This window comes from Sturnira hondurensis, unplaced genomic scaffold (genome assembly GCF_014824575.4).
Source record: "Sturnira hondurensis isolate 20B ecotype Veracruz unplaced genomic scaffold, ASM1482457v3 Scaffold0006437, whole genome shotgun sequence".
Lineage (NCBI taxonomy): Eukaryota > Metazoa > Chordata > Mammalia > Chiroptera > Phyllostomidae > Sturnira > Sturnira hondurensis.
In genome coordinates, this window is record NW_028079068.1 from 4,495,342 (window position 1) to 4,517,618 (window position 22,277).

The following is a 22,277-nucleotide window of genomic DNA, read 5'->3' on the forward strand; positions in this document are numbered from 1 at the left end:
CTCTCTATTATGTTTCATTGATCTGTTATTATGCCAATACCGTACATGTTACCATAGTATTATACTATTGTTTGGTATTAGGTATCAACTTTGTTCTTTTTCAAGAGTGCTGTTACTATTCTGTGTTTTTGGTCTTTCCTTACACATTTTTGGATCATTTGCTGTAGTTCAGTGAGAAACACCATTGGTATTTTCATAGGAATTGCACTGAATCTATAGGTTGTTTGGGGGTACTTTGAACATTTTAACAATGTTAACTGTTCTGATCCATGATCACAGTGTATGCTTGTAATTTATTTGTATCTTCTTCAATTTTATTCTTCAATGTCTTGCAATGTCTTTTAACTCCTTAGTTAGATTTATTCCTAGGTATTTTTTGTGATATAATTATAAATGGAATTGTTTTCTTAGTTTCTCCTTATGATAGTTTATTATTAGGGTATAAAATGTAACCAATTTCTAACTATTTATTTTGTATCCTACTACTTTACAAATTCATTTATCAGTTCTCTTAATTTTGGTGGAATCTTTAGGGTTCTCTATTTATGGTATCATGTCATCTGCAAATAATGACACTTTCACCTCTTCGTTTCCAAGTTGGGTATCTTTTATTTCTCCTTCTTGTCTGATTGCTAGTGCTATGATTTCCAGTACTATGTTGAATAAGAGTAGTGACATTATGCCGGGCGTGGTGGCGCGCACCTGTAGTCCCAGCTACTCGGGAGGCTGAGGCTGGAGGATCGCTTGAGCCCAGGAGTTCTAGGCTGTAGTGCGCTATGCCAATCGGGTGTCCACACTAAGTTCGGCATCAATATGGTGACCTCCTGGGAGCGGGGGGCCACCAGGTTGCCTAAGGAGGGGTGAACCGGCCCAGGTCGGAAACGGAGCAGGTCAAAACTTCTGTGCTGATCAGTAGTGGGATCGCGCCTGTGAATAGCCACTGCACTCCAGCCTGGGCAACACAGCGAGACCCTGTCTCTTTTTTCACGCAGCAACATTTTTACTGATATGTCCCCTAGAGCAAGGACTATAAAGGAAAGAATAAACAAATGGGATCTCATCAAAATTAAAAGCTTCTGCGCAGCTAAAGAAAACAGCATTAAAATAAAAAGACAACCAGCTGTATGGGAAAACATATTTGCCAATGATACCTCAGACAAAGGTTTAATCTCCAAAATATACAAAGAACTCACACGACTTCACTCTAAGAAGACAACTAACCCAATTAAAAAATGGGGAAAGGACTTGAACAGACACTTCTGCAAGGAGGACATACAGAGGATCCAGAGACACATGAAAAGATGCTCAATATCACTAGCTATCAGAGAGATGCAAATTAAAACTACAATGAGATACCACTTTACACCGGTGAGAATGGCTATCATAAACAAAGCAATAAACAACAAATGTTGGAGAGGGTGTGGGGAAAAGGGGACTCTGGTCCACTGTTGGTGGGATTGCAGACTGGTACAACCATTATGGAAAACAGTATGGAATTTTCTCAGAAAACTAAAATTGGACTTGCCTTTTGACCCAGCAATTCCACTGCTGGGATTGTATCCTAAGAACCCTAAAACACCAATCCCAAAGAACCTATGCACCCCAATGTTCATAGCAGCACAATTTACAATAGCCAAGAGTTGGAAGCAACCTAGGTGCCCGTCAGTAAATGAATGGATCAAAAAACTATGGTACATATACACAATGGAATTTTATGCTGCAGAAAGAAAGAAGGAGCTCCTACCTTTTGCAACAACATGGATGGAACTGGAAAGCATTATGCTGAGTGAAATAAGCCAGGTGTTGAAGGACAAATACCATATGATCTCACCTCTAACAGGAAGCTAAACAACAAAGCAAACAAGCAAGCAAAATATAACCAAAGACACTGAAATAGAGAACAGGCTGACAGTGACCAGAGGGGAGAGGGGAGGGAATTTCAGGGGAAATAAGGGAGGGATTTAGAGGAACCTATATAAAGGATACATGGACAACAACTGAGAAGGGTGGAAATGGGAGGGAGGGGGGAGTGTGGGGGGTGGGCTGGGATGGGAGTAATAGACAGAAAACTGTACTTGAAAAATAATTAAATAATAAAAAAAAGAGTAGTGACATTATGGTGATTTTTAGTATTATATACGTCTAGACTTTTACTGAGGCACACACAATTTTTTAAAGTAATAATGACAATTTTAGCAGTTTGAAGTTACCGGCCTTCTGGTCATCTTGTAGTTCAGTCCATACAGAAAACACTGACATGCCGGCACCTTGCCCACACTTGCCTGAGCAGAGCTCGCTTCCCATAAAACTTCCCCCAGAACAGCATATAGTGCAGAGTTTGGGTATCAAATAGCTCTCGAATGAAACATGCTTTTTATTAAGAAAATATAAACAGGGAGCTGAGGTGATGGCAAAGCAAGTCCTAAAAACTGGTACAATCAATCTAACTTGACAGTAATTTTCCTATACCAAACAAAAATGCAAAGAGTTCACCCAAAATTCAATGTTACTGTTTATAAAAATGAGTACCTATGAAATGACCAAAGTTCAAAGATAGATTGCTTTAAAATGAAGCCCGATTAAATAGACATATTAAATCAAAACAATGATAAAATGGTAAACTAAGAGTGTTAAAATGATGAAAATGAGCAATAGGTAAGAGAATACCTTAGAAGAACTAAGAAGTATGAGAATAGTTCAAAATAGAAACAAATCAATTAAGAGAATACCAGGGGGAAAAAGATAAAATTACACTGGTCCTAGAAATTCAGAAGTCCTGTGATTAACACACCATTGAAAAGTAATTAGGGTCTCTTGTGGCAAGATGATGGATGGTTCTCCCCAAAGTTGAGGTCACTGCTGCATTGTTGTGAGGCTTGTTACCCCCAAGCAAATACCTTTAAATAGATGCAGGTGGTCCCTTGAGTGTGTCTCCAAGTAAGGTTGGTAGAACATATTTCCAACTACTAACCAAAACTAAATCATCACACCATGGATACAACACCATCTCAGAAGCCAAGCAAATTCTTGGTAGACTGCTTGGGGAGGAAAAACAAGACTCTATCAGCGACTTGTCTGAATCCTTAAACTCCTCGAGGGCTGGATCCCCAGTGTGAAGCACAGAGCCTGAGAGTAACCCTCTGTTGAACTGGACAGGGCTGATCCAAACCATAATACATCTCTAGCCTTATCGAAAGTTCATGCTAATGACATAATTAGGATGTCCCTTTCATCTCCAAACACCTCCTTAACTCCATCCTCTTCCTCATCATGGGACATGGGAGGCACCTTATCACCAGCTGTGAGCGCAGGGTTCCTTTAGGTGTTCAGCACCTCAATGAGGGTAATAAGGACAGAAATTGGGAGTGGACTGCCACATACTGGAGTGAGCTTAAGCAGGGGATATGGAGTCGTTCTTGGAGGGGTTTTTCAAAGTAAGGTCCGTGGGCCACCTTCCTGGAATCTCTGGGGCTGCTTGTTCAAAGTGAGACTCCTGGGCCACATTAGACACCTAACACCTCAGAATCTCTAAGGTGCAGCCCAGGAGGCTGCAGTTGGAACAAGCTCCACTCCCCACCTTCAAGTGATTGGTACTGACTAATGCTAGAGGTGTATTAACTTCAAGGGAAATTGGAATCAGGGAAAATGGGAGTTAATAGGCCAAATAATGCCTCCTCTGGGCAGGAGCAATGATGGAAGACAGAGGTTATAGGGGAATCTAGCAGCAACAGCAGGGACACAGAGGACAAGGCCACAGAACCAGAAAGGGGAAGTCAGAGTCTCGGTACATTTTCTGGGCCTGGGTAGCGCCTCTTTGGTGGAGCTGGAGCCCCCTTTTCCCCCAACAGGCATGCCTCTGCAGCTATTAAAGCCATGGCATGCTGACACATTACAGCTCCCTTACTAATTAAATCATAAATCTTGTTTCAACTGTTTAAAGAAACCAAAGACACTAAAATGCAGGTAGCTCCCAACTAGACTAGAACAGATGTCTTTATCGTGAAAGAACACAGCACCCCGACCAAATCTACATCAGAGGGGCAGCCAAGAGTCCTTGAGAGCTGGAGAAGAGAGCTGTTAGCGTGACAGAGTGCAGCTAAATGGGACCAGGACGAAATGTACCGAGCAGAGCCCGGAGTCTCAACAACAACCTGAACACCTCTCCAGATTGATAGCCTACTCAGGAGGTAGGCTATTATCCACTGCCTCATCTCCAACACTGTACTCAAGTCTAGACGTCTTTGAAGACCTGGGAGCCTCACATTGTTGAAACCATAACATCAGTGTTCCTCCAATCCACTAATGGAGGACAGTAATGTAGAATCACAGATTAGGAGGTTCCCAGAAGAATGCAGTCATACACATCGTGTTCATGGAAGGCAAGCTGCTTGCTTTACCAGCTCATGCTAGGGACTCAAACACAAATGGTCCCAAGACTGCTTTCGCCCAGGTGTCAGTTTCCTAGGGTGAGGAAGAGGAGTGACAAGTGTCTGACTCGGAGTTGGTGGGGGGCAATCTTAGCTGGCGTTAGGATTCGATGGGACGTCATCAGTGTGGTACGGATGACCTCTGCTCCCACACATATTTTATCCCGTGGCGGGTGGGATGATTCATACGACTCGTGTGCACTTCCACCTCATGTCTTATTCCTCTGCCTGCCCACAGAGAGCTCTGGTCTGGTCCTCCATCTCCTTAGGTTTACAGAGAAGCCCATGGGTTTCTAGCTCTTCCTAAACTGGTAGGTGAGCTCCCCTGGTGTGGGGATAAGGAACTGGGGAGTTTGGGGTTTCCTCAAGCCCACGCCACATTCCCCAAACTAGTCTTTATTATTAATAAAGGTTATTCAAATTCCATTTGCCTTATTCTTTCTCTGGCTCTTCATTGATTCAAAACTCCATAGAAACGAGAGTGGAATGTATGTTGGCTGTTCTCAAGTCTCCTACATACAGTTCCTACTCTCAGTCCAGAAAAGAGTGAGTAGAAACCCCTCTGGTTGGAGAAATGGAGGGCTCCCTATACCCAACCCTAGTGATTCAGACCCAGGTGGAGAATGGCTTCCCAATGTGGCTACAGTATTTACGTTTCAGGGTGGTTGTGGGTAGAAACACAAACGCAACCCCAAACTGTACCAGCTGCATAGGACTTACGTAGGCACCTAGGTGGGGATTTCTACTGGATTGTAGGTGCCATTGCTCTGTAAACACCCCTCCCTTTGTGGTTCTGGAGGGACTCGATACAGTGCCCCGTTTGCCATTTCCACGGCATTCGATATTTTCTCATCTCTGCAGCTTCGCATGAGCTATCCCTACTTCACTGGCCTCTCCCCTGGCCCCACCTGTGGTCGTTTGGGAAACTCCTGCTTATGCTTAAAGATGTAATTCACATTCCACTCATCCTGATCTTCGCAGACAGAGTTAAATACTTCTTTGTGTTGCTGTCCCATCTTGTTTATATCTCGACAAATTGCTATCCCTATACCTTCCATGGCATTTCCTTGGAAATGTTGTCCCCATCCCGTGCTGGCAACTCTGGAAAGCATCAACTGTCTTCTTTGTAATCTTTATCGTCTCCAAGCCCTAATCCAGTGCCTGGCAGGTGGTAACACGCAATAAATACGCAAAGAGACAGGCAGATGGAAAAAGAAAAGAGGAGACAGAGAGCTGTGAACACAGCAAGCCAGATAGAAGAGAGAAGGAGATGAATAGGAACCAAGACACACAAAAATACAGACCAGGAAAGGGAGGAGAAGCCATGGAGAAGGGAAAAAGGGAAGAAGAGAAAGATTCAATCATGAACTTAACTGCATAGCTTCCCTGCTCCCCGCAAAAAGATTAGCCCAATGCCAACTGAATGCCGACCATAGCTACCGATGGGAGAAAGCTAGACCGCACAACCGGGAACCGTGGCAGACACAAGTGATTAAAAAGCAAAGCCGTTGCTTTGAAAAACTATCTAGGGTCTATCTAAGCAAACCCGCAGAACTGGGTTCTTATGGCTGGTCAAAGCGTAGAGTCGATCGAGAGTTTACTTGCTGAAAGCATCCATGACCTTCCCACGAGTGGAAACTTTCTATTTCAACTGCTGTGAATAAATGACTTAGCTGTGGGCTAATAGCATTTCCTAATCCTTTGTAACTGGTGTCATTGTTTAAGTAGAGAGTTTAAAAGGATTTGTTTTTAATTTTGACCTCTAAGCCACATGGCCTGCTTGGGGGACTTTTAGGAGAGCATTTAAACCTTAATGTTTGCAACTTAAAGCATTTTTTTTTTCCTGCGGGCCCACTGTAAATCTGCAAGATGACATGATTCACTCCCATATGAGTTCGTATGTGACTATGTAAGCATTGCCAATAATGAAAAAAGTTACCAGAAATGATGGCAAAGAACAAATGAAAGCAGCTGTATCTCTGAAAATGTTACATCTCCGCGTTAAAACAAAAGATGGTCTGTGTATAGAGGAGTCATGTAGAACAGTGTATAAGCAAATCAACATTTTTTAGACAATGATCAGCTATGACCATTGGTATATGACCACATACCAAACAGGGAAAAAAAAAAACGTAGCCACATAAACAGAAAGAACTCATTAGAGATTCTCCTCTTTATACTATTTCCTCTGATGAGTTGGATCATTTCTTTACACACGAGGAGGCCCATGGCACATGCAAAGCATTGCCTCTGTCTACCTCGGTGCGTCCACATCAGGCAGCCGAGTCCCAGAAATTAAGGACCAAAGCAATTCCTTGGTTAGCACTTAGGACAATAGCATAGGTACACATCAATGGGCTTTTCTGTTTCTTTCTTGTTGTTACTGGTGGTGGTCGTTTTGGGGGTTGTTGCTTTCGTTTTCTACGTATTGTTTCCAACTCCATCGACCTTTTGCTGAGTTCCGTCTTCATTGGCAAATACTGTGCTGAAGTGGGCAGACAGGTTTTAAAAAAATTCATAAGATTCAGGCCCTCTATTCGAGGATCTCATAGGTCTGTGGATTTGGGTGGAGCTTCAAGCCCATAGACAAAGACATTCTACTAGCCTGGGTGCCCAGNGACTACGTAAGCATTGCCAATAATGAAAAAAGTTACCGGAAATGATGGCAAAGATCAAATGAAAGCAGCTGTATCTCTGAAAATGTTACATCTCCACGTTAAAACAAAAGATGGTCTGTGTATAGAGGAGTCATGTAGAACAGTGTATAAGCAAATCAACATTTTTTAGACAATGATCAGCTATGACCATTGGTATATGACCACATACCAAACAGGGAAAAAAAAAAACGTAGCCACATAAACAGAAAGAACTCATTAGAGATTCTCCTCTTTATACTATTTCCTCTGATGAGTTGGATCATTTCTTTACACACGAGGAGGCCCATGGCACATGCAAAGCATTGCTTCTGTCTACCTCGGTGCGTCCACATCAGGCAGCCGAGACCCAGAAATTAAGGACCAAAGCAATTCCTTGGTTAGCACTTAGGACAATAGCATAGGTACACATCAGTGGGCTTTTCTGTTTCTTTCTTGTTGTTACTGGTGGTGGTTGTTTTGGGGGTTGTTGCTTTCGTTTTCTACGTATTGTTTCCAACTCCATCGACCTTTTGCTGAGTTCCGTCCTCATTGGCAAATACTGTGCTGAAGTGGGCAGACAGGTTTTAAAAAAATTCATAAGATTCAGGCCCTCTATTCGAGGATCTCATAGGTCTGTGGATTTGGGTGGAGCTTCAAGCCCATAGACAAAGACATTCTACTAGCCTGGGTGCCCAGATGGCCTCCGGGAGACTTAACAGAGCGAGCACGGAGGGCCAGTCTGCCACCCTCTCTCGCTTCCCCATGAAGCCTGTCTCACTGGGTTCATACCGCTCTTCCAGCACATTCCATGTGTCTCTGTGTCAATGCCGTTTATCTAACCTCAATATCCTCTTGGTGGATCCCAGGTGTTTGGAGTATAAAACTAGGTCTCGTTTTGGTGTCATTCAAAGCAAGGAGCCTGGATTAGTAAACTATTTTGTCTCATCTTCCTAATGGCACAGTGAGGTATCTGAAAAGGTGAACCACGCCTGTATTTTTTGGTGATAGCCAAAATACCCCAGGAGAGCACACTTACATTGTATACTTCCAGGAGAGATTTGTTGAATGACCATGAACTACCCAGAACAGAAGCACATCTGTCTGCTAGCCTAAGCCCATTCTCTTCCGGCGTTGGCATTTAGCTCTGCTGTTTTGTTTATTCCTCAGTAAATAAGAATGGTTTTTTATCTCAAAGTGTGTCAGAACCATGAAATCCTCTGAAGCGCTCTGCACAGGCCTGAACACTCAAAGATAGCGCTCCATTGTGGTAAATGTTATACAATGTAACTCTCAAGAGTAGAGGATTCCTCTTAGGTAAAGGAAGATCCTTAACTCTTACTCTGAGGGGTGAGAGGAATTGAACCCTTGTGTTGTGACCTTTAATGTTTCTTCTCCCTCAGAAAGGCTTGATTTGTCAAATCTGTAGATGGAAAGTGAAGGAATTTCCCAAGATCTATACAAGAGCATGGCAAAAGAGTGATTTTTAGCGTTAGGTCTATAAAGGAGCTTCAGCCAGCCCATTAACTTTTAAATGCACATTCAAAACACATGTGTATGTATGTATGTGCATTTGTCTATCCAAGGATTATGCAGCTTTGATGGGATGTCCAAAGGCATTGGCGGCTCAAAATAAAATGAAGACCTCCTGCCATTAAATATGCATAAGTTCTGCTTTTCCCTAAAAATCAACAGAGAGAATATTCTTCTACGAATTAAAATGTCTGGGAGGATCTTTGCCCCCAGGTCAAATATCATACTTCATAAAACCAAAGAATTAATCATGTAAAAAAAAAACCAGAGACCTGAGGAAGAAGATGAATATCGTATAATCAAAGGCACAAATAGCAATATGGCCTATGAGACGATCCAGTGCCAGGATTAAGACCTGACACATGCTCGCTTCAACACCTGGGCTTGAAATATATTAGAAGGAAATGTCAGAGCAATTAATAAGCTTCTGCCTCCTGCCCACATTCATTAGGAGAAAAATAAACAGAAGTTTAGCAATTATCAAAATCAGAGAGCAGAGTTTTTTTCCGTGCTGCAAGAAAGTCCCAGGAAAGCATATTTCTTTTTTAATAAAATATATACCGCTAGCAGCCAAAAGATAATACCGGGGCAATTTTGTGGCCATTCAAGAATATTATTGCACGGGGCCAACAATGTCAGTCTGATTTCAACACTTTCAGGTTTCAAAGATTCCTAAAATGTATTCACAGACATTCTTTGATCAGTTTTACTATTTCTAAACTGTCTGTTTCCTTAACTAAAATTCTACCACTCCTTCCCATGCCATTCAAATGACCAGAAAATATCACACCTCCATAAAGGAATGAGTGCTGATCTACAGCTGGGAACTGCCCTGCCTGGTTTCAGGAGCTGAAACCCCCCAGGGCTAAGGCTGAATGAGAGACCTTTGGACCATAAGCTACTAAGGAGACAAAGCTTATCTCCCTGGCAGGAGTCGCTGCTTCTGCTCCTTTTTCCATAACTGGCCTCCAGTGCTCTGTCGGTTAGCCAATGACGGGTAAGGCTCCTCAAGGGACGATTGACCTAAGACAGGCACAATCACATGGAGGCCCCAGGAAAGGACTTGGCGGCTATGGAGAAAGGGGGTGATGGACCCTCACCCCTCAGCTTTGATGAAGCCTGAGTCCTCCGTCTGTGTGCAAAAAGTCTCCGAAAATTCCTTGGCTATCTGCCTCCTCTGCCTGACTTAAGTCTGAAACAATGACAGAGGGCAGTGCAGCCCTGTGCTGGAAAGGGCGGGCCCCCCAGGTGATCAGGCCTAAGAAAGGATTATGTAAAATCCTGTGAAACCTGCTTTGCTAAAAATCCTCTTAGTTAAGTGATAAAGGCCCGAGCAGGAAATGAGTCTGTTTCCCAAAGTTTTGCAGCCTTTTAGCTGATAGACCCTGACTCAGAAGAAGCCCTAATAGTTCTTTGTATGCTATCTACTGTTTGATCCTTACTGTCTGACAATACAGCTGTACCTGTATTCCTGCACAAATTAAACCCAATGAAAGCACGTCTAGGCTAGGGTCAGCGTGCTCTCCCCTTGAGAAGGTGGCCAAGCCACTCCAAGGTGTTCCCCCCCTTGAGGGAGTAGCCATGCTGTCCCTTTTCCTCCACAGGACTCAGTAGTCCATGTGAATTTGTCTCCTATCTCATCCATGATGCCTTGGGCACCGCAAGCCACTGTCAGTGTCAATCTATTATCTTTGTAAAAACTAATTCATCCGGATGTCTTCTTATTCATAAGGCAAGTTGAGCCAGGCACTGTAATCGGCACTAACGGTAGACAAGCCAATAAAATAGATGTTGACCCTTACATCAGGGACCACTCAGTGCAGAGGCGATAAAGGTAAGGGGGGGTAATCATCAAATAAATAAAACAGTTTAATAGTTGTTTGTTGTATTTAATGCTGTTATGCACACAAGGAAGAGGCTTAAGGCTAGAATAACAAAGAGGACCTTCTGGCAGGCGAGGAAGACCTTTTCTCAGAAATGCCATGCAAGCCAAGATGAAAAGATAGACCAGTGTTTGTACACGGAGCCAGAGAAGAAAGAATGTAAGGTTAAGAAAGCAGCCTATGTAGAGACATCGCAGCAGGAAAGATCTTGGCGTTTTGAGAAAGGAGAAAGATACGGTGAATCCCACCCCTTGAAGGGGGGAGAAAGGCAAGAGATGAGGTTGGAGGAGAAGCGTCAGGTCGTGCTGTGGTTAGGGGTTCAGACTTCATTCTAACCTAATGGCAAGTCACTGAGGGTTTTAGGCAGGGGTAGGGGAGTTGACCTGATATAATGTCTGCATTCACACTATCACCTTGAATAATAGGCAAATAGGGAACTGGCTTGGGAAGACGAGAAGGTGCTGACTTGGAATAAGTGGGAGCAGTGGGGTTGGAGGGAAGAGAGACCGGGATACAGTTAAGAAATAAGAGTTAACAGAATTGTGTGGCAGACTAGACACACGGGAGAAGAGAAGGAAAAGAATGAAGTATTACTCTCTGCACTCTTGGTGAAGTACCCGAGAGGGTGGTGAGCCATTCCTGAGATTTGGGGATTTACACCAGGTGCCAGGAATCCCTTGGGAGCCCCCTGTGTGGCGTTCAGGTGGAGCCGTCACCTAGGAAGTGACCTACGTGTCAGCCTCCACGTCTGGAGTGCCGATGAGGGGTCAGAGCCGGACGCACTAATGGGGTCTGCAGCACGTCCGTGCAAGAAACGTCCAAACCGGGGAGAATTTTTATGAGTTTATTTGAGCCAAACTGACGACAATTGCCAGGAAGCAAAATCGCAGCGGGCTGAGAAAATTCTCCAGAGAATGGCAGTTTTGCCTCTTCTTTTATTCAGTACAATCAAAGGAGGAGGCGTAAGGGGGTTACATGAAATCCACTGGTGATGCATTAGGGAGACTTGAGAAAGCCAAGCAGGGGGATCTCTGAGAATGGATAAAAAGTAAAACAAGCCCTGGCTGGTGTAGCTCAGTGGATTGAGCACAGGCCTGCAAACCAGGCGATCGCGGTTCGATTCCCAGTCAGGGTACATGCCTGGGTTGTGGGCCAGTTCCCAGCAGGGGACCCACAAGAGGCAACCATACATTGATGTTTCTCTCCTTCTCTCCTTCCTTTCCCCTCTAAAGATAAATGAATAAAATCTTTAAAAAAAAAAGTAAAAGGAAAGATGCTTCTTTTGCATAGGCGGGTACAGTTAACAGTCAACAATTAACAGATAACAACAAACAATGAGGGGATTTGTGGTCCCTGCTCTGAGGCTGGTGGCTGTGCCCTGAAGGGGTAGAGTCAGACAAGGAAATCGCCCAACATTCCAAAGCTATGTTATCTTAGATGCAAAAGACAACGGACAGGCTCAGTGAAGGCAAAGATTGACCTTTGGCAGGGAAGACACCCGCCTAGGATGGGACTACCCACCATGACTTACTTTTCGCTCAACGTTTTCATTTCAGATCATCCTCTATGGTTACCTTAGGTCTCTGAGTTTGTACGGCCGCCTCCCAAGACCTCCCCAGAACTTGTCAGGTTAGCATGTGGCCCTTTTTCATCTACAAGCATTACAACAGTATTTGGATCCCTCAAAATGGATGAGATTCATCTAGGGAGAAAATTTGTAAGGGGAAACCCCTTCAGAGACCCCCCCCTCCCACCCCCACTGCAAATAATCAGAGGATGAGTTGAATAGGAGAAGCAAGTAAGGGGGTCTAACAAGGGGTGGGCAACCAGTGAAGTAGGATGCCAACGAAGGAAAGAAAAGACAGTAAAAGAAGAAAATGCTCTTTCTTCTAGTTCTAAATGTTACGCTCCAAGAAGCCTTAGCTAGAAGTCCAGTTGCCTCGGGCACATCAGCTTGTCGTGGTGCCCAAAGCTGATTTGACTTAGAGCATACAAACACTTAAACCAGTGTTTTCAAACCTTTTACATCCAGACGTTGCCGGAAATGATGACCTGTTTCATGGCCCGGTCTTCTTCGACTATACAAATGGATCCATATGGGGTCTTTTGGTTAAAACCAATAGGAAACCACCTGAGCCCATGTAAGCAAAAATCTGGAGAGTTTATTTCAACAATACAGGGGTAACACAAGGGGACACAGGGCTGGAAATTGGCCAGGCCAGGAGAAGGATTCGAGTGAAATGAGAAATGGAAACTCATCGAGCAAAAAGGACTCCTCTTGCATGTCTCATTGCTGCTTCTCTTGGTAACTGCTTTGTTATATTTTCTTGGCATTGTAGCCATTCTCTGGTACTCTATACGTACGGCATGCGGTCACCCCTCCCAACTTCAGAGGCACTTTCTCTATGTCCCAAGTCCAGGTTCCTGGGGAAGGCACTGGAGCCCAGCTTGAACCAAGGCTGCACACCTAGTCTGATCGACTGAGGCCAGAGGAAGAGCGTGACTTTCTGAAAAATGGCCACTGGGGAAGCCCTAGAACACAGGTGGCAAACACAAGGCCCTCAGTTATTTTGAATGCAATGGCCACACAGTACACATGCTCACTCAACAGCATCTACCGTCCCCACTGACTAGCACAGTGAAGTGGTCCTTGTTCGCACATGCGCATTCCAGTCCACTCTCCTTGGCTGCTGGGTTACATTGATGTCGTGCAAACCATTCTCGTTATGTTAACAATGGCTCCAGACAGAAAAGGTTGGCTTTCTCTGATGCCTTTAATTGCACTCATTGTCTGATGAGTGACAGGCAGTCTTCTGCATACACAATAGGTCTTTGTTTCAATGTTTCAGTATGGTGTAAATGTATTTAAAACTTTTTTGATGGCTTTTTACAATGACACTTCTAAATGTAATTTAAATGAGATGCAGCCCTGGCTGGTGTAGCTCAGTGGATTGAGCGCGGGCCTGCAAACCAGAGGATCGCGGTTCAATTCCCAGTCAGGGCACATGCCTGGGTTGTAGGCCGGTTCCTTGCAGGCCAACTACCAGCAGGGGATGCACGAAAGGCAACCATACATTGATGTTTCTCTCCCTCTCTCCTTCCCCTCTAAATATAAATAAATAAATAAATAAAATCTTAAAAAAAAAAAACGAGATGCACCCGTGGCGCTACCAATGGCGCTAACTCGACCGAGGTGAACACCTGCCTCCTGTACCGGCCAACGCTGGGAACATTTCTCTGGCTGCACCTGGATGGTCTCTTTGGAAAGGGGTTAAGACATGTCCCAATACCCGAAATCTCAAAATGTGGAAAATGTACGTCTTGCCATGGTATTCTTTTTTCTGAGACTCAGTATGTGCCAGACCTTTTTAACTAAGGGCTTCACATGGCTTAACTTATTTAATCCTCATAACAATCTAGGAAGCAATAGGTCTTATGTCCATTTTACAAATGAGGAAATGGGGTTGGTAAGATTAAGGGATTTCCCCAAAACCACTGAACTAGAACAATAATCAAGCCAGGGTTTGAGGCCAGCCTGCCTGACTTCAAACCCCGTGTATCTAATCGGGGTTAGATGTGCTTCCTAATTAAAAGGAAGCATTGTATCAAAACGCTTCCTAATTAACTTTATGGTAGCAAAAGTCATGAGATAAAATTAATAAGCAAGATAAAAATAAGATTGATTATCTAAAGTAACCCATCTTGCTAATTATTCAATTAGCTGAGCTATTGCTTATATGGACAAGGCTACGAAGTGGTCGGTGCATCCCATACGTCTCCGGTACCAAGTTAAATCACTGCCCATGGCTACTTGCTTTTCTCGTTTTGACATTCCGGGGACCAACTCAAATGATAATGACAATGGATGGACAACAACTGGAAGTTAGGGTTTCATGAGGTGCTGAGCTCTTTCCCTCTTCTCTTCGAGCCCAGGTGTCCAAAGCCCAGAACTGCGGAGTAGCTGCCTGAGCCGGTACAAGACAATGCCATCCTCACCATCACTTTCAAAGGACAAGAGTCAGAGCAAATGAACACAAAAAACGTCCTGCTCCCTTTGGCCCCGATCCTTTCATGTTGGGGTTCCACCTCTGGGAACAGCACCAAGGGGTGGAGGGCGCGACAGGAAGGTGTCTCCTCAAAATGTTTGAGGGCAACCCAAGGCCCTGCAGCTCTCCTTGGGAACATTAATATTGTCCAGGAGCCCATTTCCTTGATTAGGACACAGGGTTGCTTCCTCATCCTCACTTACCAGGATTTGGCAAGGACACCTTGTTCTAGTGCAACCAATAGCAAACTTCTTGCCTATTGATTAAAAGTCAGTTTAAAAGCTCTCAATTCATACTACAATTACAGCCAGAGGAAAACTGGCGGTCTGAATGAGGTAACTCCATCAAAGCACCAAAGCCATCAGGGGATTCCCTTCTCTGGTACTGAGAAAATCACCCTGAAAAACCCTCTGAAGGCTGTGGCTGGGGTTTTTTAAATAGATTATTTGAGGGACTGAAGACGAGAAACTCATTATTACTGTGTAGAAGACTAGGTAGCAGGCACACAGACATTTACAACAGAGGTTTTTAATGTGTTTGCTTTGCATCTCACTTCCTCCTGTGACTTTCGGGCTCAGGGGTTGCCTTTATGGCTTCCACCCCATTGACCTTATTTTCATTTCCCTGCTGCTAGTTCTGTTCATCTAGGTGGCTTTTAGGTTAAAATCGGCCACCTTCTGGTTGATTATCCTCTCTATTCATTCGGTTTTTTTTTCATCCATTTATACTATGAATGTGTTAGTACAGATACTAGCTTAAAAACAAACGCAAAATTTAGTTCTGCCCATCCCCAAAATCACAGTTGGAGGGTTCTGAGTTCCTCCTGGGGGGGCGTTTAGAACAGAACGGAGATCGGCCCCTCTTTATCATCATCACAGTGATTGAAGGGGAACCTCAGCAGTTGGGAGGCTGGGGATTTGGTCACTGGTCAAATCTGGTCTAAATTCTACGCCACTTACCAGGTATGAGACCAAAAACAAGTTTGCTAAGTTCTCCAAGTTTCGGTTTCCTCATTTACTAAATGGGACGATCACGTCTATCTTCAGGTTTGTTGGAAGGTCTAGACATGTGATTGTAAGTAAAGGAATGCAAAAGAGTCCATCCCTGTTACTTCTCCAAGTTACCCCTCTCCTATTCAAACCCCTTTCCTATTTACATATTCATCTTATTTACATCCTGTTACCTATTCATGCTGTCTAGTGAGTGAGTTCCTATTTCGTGCCAGGCTCTCGGAGGACACAGTGGGAAGTGAAACCCACAGCGAGCACATCCCATGGGGCTCATTGTCTGGTGAAAAAGACAAACTCTTCACAAACGAATACAGAGTTAGCCGTCTCGCTCCTGCAACAGGATAGAAGAGAAAGCCAGCTCCAGAAGTTCCGACTGGGAAGGGCTGAGAGGCAATCTGGGCAGAATGGAGACTTGCCTTCAGGTTTTAGTTGCAGAGCAAGCTGGCTTTTTGCCAAGCTCTGTGGGCATGGGGTTGAGGAGCGAGGATGCTAATGGCCATCGCACCCCTCGCCCACCTGCACCAGCCAAACGGCCAACTCTCCTGGCAGAGAAGGCCTCCCCCACCCCCAGACCTGAGTGGTCTTGGCTACGACAGGCCTGCCTCTGCACTGCTGCCCCCAAGGTGCTGTGTGTTAGGCAACCCTCGTGTGACCCAGGTGGAAGGAGGGCTCCACTGCTTCCCACACCCTGGTCCAGAGGCCCCAGTTCTGCTTCCAAACTGACTCCCCACAACGCAATTACTGTATTACGCAGTGTACAAGTGCACTCCCACGTAGCATGGGCACCCATGTTTTGGGCCCAAACGTTCAGAAAAAAATCTTTTGTTTTAACTTTTTAACTCAATTTTTTTACTTATTTATATTTAGGAACAAAACCAATTGTCGTATTCCAGGTATTATTTTGTATACAGATATTACTCTTTCTAGAGTTGTGCATTTAATGCCTAAGCATAAATAAAAGAATTTAAAACATTTTTACAGATACAGAATTAGCACTACCCATGTATTAATGGGTATGCTTATTTTTCCCTCAAAAATCTGGGCAAAGAAGTGAGCATTATGCATTGGCCAAATACAGTAATTTCTCTGCTCACTAATTATGTGTTTCTGCCCTGGTTCTCCAGAATGTGACCTCAGAAGCCAGCTTCCTTCAACAGCTCGAGTCACTGAAGTCACCCCTTCCAGTCCCACTTCCATTGCTTATAAGCCGCCCTTCCTTCATTTACTATTGGTGACAAAACCCTTCTTTATTTCCTTTGTGATGCGTTTTCCAGTTTGGAAGTAAAACAAACATATGGGTATACAGTGCCTGTTTAGTGTGTTTAGGCCACCGCTCACATAGGTTATTTCATGTAACTGATACAAGGACACCAAGATGTAGGTATCATGACTTCTCCTATCTGGGCAATTGAAGAAATCAAATATTAGATTAATATGTAGGAAGGGTCTTTAACTCCACATGCTCTTCCCATCACCCCAATATCGAACAATTACTATGAATATTTTGCAAACAAATTCATAAACGTAAGGGGATCTGAAAAGCAGTATTGCAATGGCTGATGCCTGCACTGAAGTTGCCTTCTGTTTTCATGGACTAGGTATTCGGCTCTACGCACTTAGGCATCTTCCCTAGGGAGCAGTTGCATCTAAATTTTGAAATACATTATCTCAGCTAATTCACCCCTTTCGGGGGCTATTTAGCAGTATATTTTCTTAGGCACCAGTAGGCCAGAGGACCCCATAAAAGCAATAGGATATAACTGTTGCCACACTCATCAATTCATCGTGTCTGTATTGCTTATTTACTGATCGAGCCCCTTTTCCCCCAGTGTCAGCACCGTATCGTTAATGTAGCTTTAGAGAAAAACTGCATTCTCTGCTGACTCACACATCACTGAGAAAATGATGAGCACAGATCCAATTCTCAATTACAAGCACAAAATAGCCCTGTGTTTTAGCATATATCAAGCCCAGACAGTTCAGCTGCTCTCTGGCGGTGAGATAGTTCATCAGGACGGGCCAAATCATTAAAAGACCTTCTATGTTCCCTCAAGATCATATTATTAGGTTGTAGTTTTCTTTGAGATCTTCAGCTTTTGCCTTCCCATCCTACAGTCAATAGTGCCCAGGCCTAGCACAGATTTTCTAAGGCAATGTTCTAAGTGAAATTCATACTTCACCTATTGAGGTGGGAAAACATCACCAACGTGGTCTAGAAAAGGGCCCTGATTTCATCGCTCAGGTTTCCGGGGGCAACCAGCCTGCCACTTCATTCTCTTCCCCCTCGGTGAATATTGAACAATGTAGCAGATCGCAAATGTCACAATATGAAGGCCTGCCTTGGTCGGCTCAGGTTGCTGTAACAAAACACTGTGGACTGGGTGGATGAAACAACAGATGCTGGGATGCCAAGGTCAAGCGCTAGCACAGTCGGGCTTGGGTGAGAGTGCTCTTCTTGGCTTACAGATGGCCACCTCACACAGCAGAGTGTGGGCAGGGGTATCAATTTTAACACAAGGGCTATGTGCCCTCCTGACCTCCTCTAAACCTAATTGCCCCTTAAAGACCCCACCTCTGCTACCATCACATTGTGGGGTTAGGACTCCAACATACGAATTGGGGCGGAAGGGCATAAACACTCAGTTTATAAGGATGCCCTCGTTCTCTGTGATGTAATCCATCTAAAAGCCCTTAAACTGCTGCTTACACCACTGGCTTGTGTGAATAACCCTACCCGTAGCCAAGTAGTATTTTGTTAATCATAATAGCAACCCAAAGCCAGGGTATGTTTGGGGAGGGACAGTAGAAGAGGGGAATAGGTTAGACTAACAAAAAGAATAGACGATAAAAAGAATAGACAGTTGTGAGTCCAGTGACTGGGAATCTTCTACAAGCTCTGCTAGTAATTCTATGACCTTAAATGGTATCATTTCCTCGGGCTGCATCTTGCTTACCTGAAAAATGAGAGAGGCTGGAGGATCTCAAAAGAACCGCCGGTTTTAATAAATAAGTAAAGGTTCTGTGATTGTGTGAATAATGCATGTCCTGAAACTGCCGGGGAAACTCGCCATAAACATCATTGAGAAAAACCTGACACAGAATGAATGGGAACGAAGCAGATCGCTGCAATGGTGATCTTGGTAGCAGCTTACCTCTTTCTTTTTTAAAGGGAATGGGCCTAGGTGAGATCAACAGAACTCTTCTGTTTAGAACAGATTAACTCTTTAACCTATAAAGCATGCATTTACAGTCTATAATACAAATAATGCGTGTCATTCATTGGGCGGCCACTCTGTTCTGTGCGCTTGGAATGCCTAGCTCACGTAACCCTCCGCCACCGCTGCCGAGCAGACCTCCTAGCTTCCTCCTCCTTTGCATGCCATCAACACTGGTTTTCTGGTGGTCCCTCAGGTACCAGCTCACTCCCACACCCCCGAGCCCATCCAGGCACCTGGCTTCTCCTCACCATTTGGGTCTCAGCTCAAATGTCACACGTCTTCTGAGAGTTTTTCCCTGGTCTTTCGGACTAAGTAACTCCTCTGCTCCAGTCTGTTTTCACACTGTTGCCCTGCGTTCTCTATGCCACGAATCACAATGTGAAATTACTTTACATGTATTTTCTCCCTCCGAATTCCCCACCTCGGTAGCCATGTGGGTTCTATGAAGGCAGGCACTTAGCTGGCTCATCTAGACCCCCAGCACTTAGAAATAGTTCCAGCTTAGTTAATACGTGTCGAATGAGTCAATGTCATCCCCACTTCACAAACGCAGACACTGAGGCCTAGAGAGGTTCGATGACTTACCCAAGGCCTCAGACTAAACTGGTAGAGCCAGGATTCAAGCTCAAGGTTGCCTGGCCCCAAGGTCCTTGATCTTTTCAGTATTTCCCAAACTGGCAGGTGTCTGAATGAATACTCCTGACAAGAATTATTTTTAGTTTTGTGGTTTAGTGTTTGCGATCATCTAAAAGTCAAAATGTCCAGAGTTATATTGAACCTCACCTCACCACTTTGCAAATGAATACTGTCTCACAGTCCCAGGGCCTGTTTGCATTTGCCATTAGCTTAACCCTGTCAAAGCAGGTACATAAATAAAATCATCTAGTGTCCCCCAGTGAAAACTAGATGATTGTGATGTACTATAGGAAATAAGTTTTATAAGGATTCAAATAGAAAAAGAAACTGTAGGAGAATGGTGTTATCGCGTAGCTATGGTGACTTACACATACAATGTTCAAACGAGCCTGTGTCACAGCAGGCAGCACTGTGACTTGGCAAGCAGAATTGCCTGAAAATGACCCTCTGAACTCGCAAGCCAGTTGGAACTGCACCGCACTGAGTTTGGTGGCTGTCTACCAGCCCCCAGCAGGAAAGTCCGAACCCAGACCTAACTCCACAAGGGCCCCCAGGTCCCTGGGTAGCTGTATTTCCCAGACAAGGCTTTTAATACCAGAATCTAAATCCGGATACCCCAAGTGTTTGAGTACGCCTTTTGTCTCACTTTTAACACGGCCGCATCCACGGCGTGTCCAGCCACGTTTGCCAGTTCTAACCCCCGTCCCTCCACAGGCAGCCCTATATCTCCTTCGCTGACTTGTCTTGTACGTTTCCCCCCACCAAACCCGCTCCCCATTCATTCGGGCTGGCACTAGGAAATTGTTTTTCAGCTTTACTGCAAGACCAGTGGTGGTCGTGAAAGGACCCGTCTCCAATAACGTGGCAGCCACGAAGAGATTCACCCATCGTTCACATGATGGAATACTGATGAAAGGTGGTACCAGCATGAGAGAAACATTATAGATTTGAGTCTGTTGGTTTGGTAGGCTGTACATAAGTAGTTTGTGGATTTGATTGGGGCCTGAGAATAGTTATGTAAGCGCTACACGCATAAAGTGTTTCTTTCTTTATGCACATTTAATTAATGTTTTCACAAAATAGTTTAAATCAGCACGGGACTGGAAGACACTGTTATGTTCGGAAGTTCTAGGCTCTGCTCAAGCCAAGGAAATCCCAAGCCTTTGACAAGCCGCTTTTGTTTTCCCACGGAAAGAACTACCTACAGGCAGTGCATCCAGGTGAAACGAAGTTTTTGTTGTCCCACACTGGCTGTTACCTAAGCAGCGCTCTGGACATTTGGGTATGAGCAAGCCTGAACAGGGAAGGCATTGCTAACCTTCCAACATCAGAAAATGTGCCTTGGGCCGCTGTTCCCTCTGCCATCATGAGTTGCCTTGAGTCACACACGCTCACTCCCTTCTCCTAGAGGTGGATGGGAGAACCTCTTGAAATAGAACTTTTCTTAGCCCTGAGCTACTTAGGCAAATTCTGAACTTACCAAAATTAATGATTCGCCTAGGGTACAGGAAGGAGACATGTATCCCGCCCCCTTACTGGAGGACTGAAAATACTTCCTGAAGTTTCCTTATGGAATCAAGCAGTCCCGGGCCCACTCTGTGACATCAACACTGAATTTATGCAAGAAACTTAGAACAGTGAGTCATATCAGACATCAGAACCAAACTGAATATACAAAAGTAAGAGAATAAAGTCCCTGTACACACGCAGTCTCTCCTTCATCGGGGTTTGTCTGTTGAATCTACAATCCCGAGTCCGATTTCCACCTCTCCCTTGGGGGAGCTATTGACAAGCAGGTGATCTCGTGGACATTAAGCCACAAGGATTGCATCTCTAGTCAAGTTCAATGGGGTCGTGTTCTCCTTTGTCTTTCCATAAGCCACTTGAACTTTGAAGTTTTCCAACAAGCATGATTCATGAGTCCATTTGCTGTTGAGGTGCTCAATATAATTTTAATTCTATGGTTTAATGAATTGGCTTATAGCAGTGTTCCGACGATACCAAATTTCACAGCTGATCCTGTCTTGGTATGAGGGGTTCACCCTACTTTCTACCTCGATTTCATTCTTTCAGAGAATTAACTCGAGTCAAAGTTTCAGGAGAGAACAATATTTCAATATTTAATCCCAGTCTTCTTTGTAACTTGAAAAAATTGCAGTAATTGGTTTTGTACAAAGAAGCAGCCAGTTGTAATTTTAATATAAATTATAAAAACTTATATTTTTACTATGTTGATTATTTTATTAAATTCCCAATATTATCAAATATGTTAGTGTTTACATGCATTTTAAGTTAAGGATCTGTTTTGCACTCTTTTAGGAAAAAGTTTTTATTATTAATTTCCTGTTCTGTATACAATTAGACTAAATAGACTAGGGGAAAGTTCATGAGAACTATTCAGACACTTGAGGTAAGAGCTAAAAAATAGAGCTACACTTTCCAGTGTTTGTTAAAAAACATTTCCCATAAGATTTTCTAGGGGAATCATTGGAAGAGCTACAGCAGTTTGGTTGTATGAAAATGAAGTTTTATTAAAGAAAGAGAGAGGGAAAAAGATGTTACCAAAGACATGGAATTTAAAGGGAAATTTGAATTAAAATTTAAACATAATTTAATGTCACATGGGATTCTTAAGAAGTTTTAGTCATGAAAATGACTAAAAATATGATGATAACATATTGAAAATATGACGATAACATCCCAATGACCCATCACACCCAAACCCCCCTCCGTGACCCCATTACAAGGTGCTCCCACCCCCAGCTCACACCCTTCATTTGAAAAGGCCCACGGGAGAAGACTGAGTCTTCATACCCTCTTTAAGAGTGTGAGCGTGTCAAAAAATGCCAAAGTGTGTTTCTGAGGATTTTATTTCTGCGTGCGCAGCGAGC

General features: G+C 44.0%; 1 long non-coding RNA gene across 2 annotated transcripts; it reads left to right on the forward strand.

The window, feature by feature from the left end:
* Positions 1 to 682: 682 nt before the first annotated feature.
* On the forward strand, positions 683 to 21,941 carry LOC118989235 (uncharacterized). 2 transcript variants are annotated; one of them, XR_005066966.1, is made up of 4 exons: positions 683 to 974; positions 12,967 to 12,975; positions 13,907 to 13,913; positions 21,932 to 21,941. It is a non-coding gene; the product is annotated as an uncharacterized LOC118989235 (long non-coding RNA). The 2 variants fall into 2 exon arrangements; XR_005066967.1 differs by lacking the exons at positions 13,907 to 13,913; positions 21,932 to 21,941 and adding an exon at positions 3,220 to 3,222 and having other exon boundaries at positions 12,967 to 12,977.
* Positions 21,942 to 22,277: the final 336 nt, after the last annotated feature.